Source organism: Elephantulus edwardii, unplaced genomic scaffold, assembly GCF_000299155.1.
Source record: "Elephantulus edwardii isolate Elephantulus edwardi_28Jun2011 unplaced genomic scaffold, EleEdw1.0 scaffold00009, whole genome shotgun sequence".
NCBI classification, from domain to species: Eukaryota; Metazoa; Chordata; class Mammalia; order Macroscelidea; family Macroscelididae; genus Elephantulus; species Elephantulus edwardii.
Window position 1 is genome coordinate 35,766,492 of NW_006399759.1, and position 3,516 is coordinate 35,770,007.

At 42.5% G+C, this 3,516-nt stretch overlaps 1 pseudogene; it reads left to right on the plus strand.

The window, feature by feature from the left end:
- Positions 1-2,792: 2,792 nt before the first annotated feature.
- LOC102856242 overlaps positions 2,793-3,516 on the plus strand; it is a 4,331-nt pseudogene continuing 3,607 nt past the window's right edge.

Genomic DNA, 3,516 nt, shown 5'->3' on the forward strand with positions numbered 1-3,516 from the left:
ACAGTTGATCCTCCAGCAGATTTTTCCAAGGCTGTAAATTACATGGGAGGAGATTGCCTATCTCTTTCATAGGGAGCAGCTGGTGAATTCAGACTACCCGCCTTTGGGTTGGCAGTACAACTCCTTACCCACTAAGTCACCAGAACTCCTGAAAAAGGCGTGTGCCCAATTTTAAGGCAGGATAGAAATAGAACTAGGGTGAAACATCATCTCATATACTTTAAACACATTGACAAAAGGGGCAAGTCCTTGGAAAAGGACCTCAGGCTGGGAGAGGAGAACAGTCAGAAAATGAAAGAAAGACCTTCAAGGAGGCAGATTGACACAGTGACTGTAACAGCATATCGGAGATTCCGAGGATGGTGCAGAATAAGGTCGCTATGAGTTGTAGTCGTTGTGCCCAACGGATTAAGAGACACACACAGCCAAATTATAAATGAGGTAATTTATTCGCATAACAGATGATGACCAAGGAGGATAGAAGGAGAACTGATGCCTTTGAGCTGTGGTACTGGAGAAGAGTACTGAGAATACCATGGACTGCTAGGAAAACAAATAGATTTGCCCTGGAGAGGGTTAAACCAGGTGGCTCCTTGGAGGCAAGGATTCTGAGGCTCCATCTAACTTACTTCGGACATGTAGTGAGGAGAGACCGGTCCTTGGAGAGGGACATCATGCTTGGGAGGGTGGAGGGACGGCGCAGGAGAGGAAGGCCCTCTATGAGGTGGATTGATTCAGTGACTGGGATAATTGGGATGGGAGTGTCAGAGACAGTGCGACTGGCACAGGACAGAGCGGAGTTTAGGGCTGTTGTACATAGGGTCGCTATGAGTCGCAGGCGACTCGACGGCACATAACAACAACAACAACAACAATTTAATCGCTGTGCAGCGGCGGTCCCAGCAACACACCAGGATTCCCCAATCTCCCAGCTTCAGCTAGTTGCTTTTATATCTTTACTCTCCTTTAGCTTCTGGGCTACGTGGGCCCAGGATAAAATATCCTGCTGTTGATGTATTTCTAAGGGTACAGTGACATAGTCACGGGTACAGTACAAAACATCTGCATCTTGGGTTTACCAAGGGTACAGTGCAAAATGTTTACATAAACTACTATTTTACATTTTGGGAAATGAGTCAAGACAGAACTTTAGGGCGAGGGCAGAAATTTTCCACACAGGATTAGGTTATCCAAATAGAGTGAGTGCTACATAAAATGGAGTCTATTTGGCTTCACAGTAGTCAAGTTGATGTTATCCAACCAATCTATATGGGTGCAGATCATTGAGTTTTTCTTCCATGAAGACAATGATTGGATTTGAACTGCCAACTTTCTGATTAGCATTCAAGTGCCTAACTATTGCATTACTTCTAAGGCCTGATTATTTTAAGAGGACTTCTGTGAGTCCTGTGAGATGGATACATTATAGAAAGACCACAGGATTCAACATCAAGTAGCATCTATGATGTATTTATCCTTGAGCCATAAATCCCTTTAAATAGCTCTTACTGAGAAGTCAGTGTTGTTTTAGTGTTAATTTTTAGTCTAAATGCATTCTATTGCACAAGTAAGAACAATGGTCTGGAATTTGGTCCTTTCTTGGTGAAATGATTATTTGGCTCAAAAATCTCATCATGTCAATAATAATTGTGAAATCATCACCTGAGTTTGATTGTCAAGGCATTCCCTCACCCAGCATCTACATGACAAATGAAAACAAAGTTTTCCGTTTGTTTCTCATATTTTATTTTACCCATAAATCAATTCTGGCCTTAAAAAAAAAAGACACGCAGTTCATTTCTTTAAGAAAGCTATCAAGTTTATTGTCAGGTGGAGAAAGTTGTTGTTGTTATGTGCCGTCGGGAAAAATAAAGTGGAAACCAAGGATGTTTGATTTAAAAGACTAGAAGGGAGGTTTACTAGAAGTTTCAGTTGAAAGGGAGGTGAGTACATAACTGGCTACTTGGCCAGGGTCTCCCAATAGCCTTAATAACCTGTGCAGGCCTGGAGTCTGATCAACAGCCTGCTGGAAAATCTGAGTCTCTGGATACAGTCCTGGGGAATTCCCTGTTTCCAATCCTAGCACCCAGACACATTCTTGTAAATATCCATGTGAATGTGTCCTCTTCCTCTCAGTCAGGAAACTATTAGAAGGCAGTTTCCATCTGAGGCATCTCAATACAGTACCTGCCACACACAAAGTGCTCAGGGACTGTCTAAACTAGAGAGTCTCCTTGACATGAAGATTGAGGTCTATCTATTATTCTTGAACTGAGGTGAGAAGAACTCGCGTTTTAATGGCCTATCTATCTAGATTAGAATCTTGGTTTCTTCATTTACCAGAGGAAAGAGTGAGACATTCAAGTAACCTCTTCGAGGTTCCGTTTTCCTACCCATCTGATGTGGTTTGTATGATTGAGACCTGAAACAGTGCATGTCAAATACCTACAGCATGGATGGCTTAAGTTGGCCCAAAAGAAAATGTACTAACGTCCTTTGCTCTAAGTTCCTGGAGTCTGTTTTTCATGTCTCAAAGGGGAATGACGCTGGAGCTTCTTAAGTGCCTAGAGTTCTAGGAATGGTGGGTGGGAGCTTTCAGCTGCATATCTGTTTGCCCTTGTGGGCTTCCTCTCTGAGTCTAATCTATGCAAAAATTCAAAACAAATAGACTCCACAGACTCCTGAAAATCCCATTAGGCACCAGTAATAGCTTCCCTCCACCACCCTTGACAAGTGTGAATAGTTAGCTGAATGTTTCCAGCTGTCAGAATGAATGATAAAGAGCTGTCAGCATGCGAATGGGTCCTGTGAGCTTGTGGTGGGCATGACTTTATAGTTGGAACTTGTATCAGGATCTGAGGATAGTTCAGGGTTCTCGCCTCTAGCAATACAATGGAATTACCTCAAAATACTAGTGTCTGGCTGGGTACCTGTTATATGCCCTCAAGTCAGAACCATCTCATGGTTGACCCTCACAGTCAAACACCTTTGAATAATCAATGAAGCACACCCTGCAATATGGATTGAGACTCAATATCAAGAAAACAAAGATTCTCACCACTGGGACGATTGGCAGCATCATGATAGATGGTGAAGACATTGAGATTGTAAATAGCTTTAGTTTGCTTGGCATCACAGTCAACACTCTTGGCACCAACATCTAGGAAATCCAAAGATTAGTTAATTACATTGGGGAAGTCTGCTGTTAGGGACCTTCACAAAGTGCTTAAGAGTAGCTATGGTCTTCACAATTATTTGTTATGCATTAGAGAGCTGGACAATGACTAAGGATAACGGAAGAAGAATCAGTGCCTTTGAGTTGTGGTTCTGGAGAAGAGTATTGAACATGCCATAGACTGCCAAGAGAATAATCAGAAAGGTATTGACTGTGGAGCCAAGTAAACTAAAGCTGTGAACAATCTCAATCTCTTCACCATCCATCCTGATGCTGCCAATTGGTCCAGTAGTGAGAATCTTTGTTTTCTTGACATTGAGCCTCAATCCATATTGGAGGCT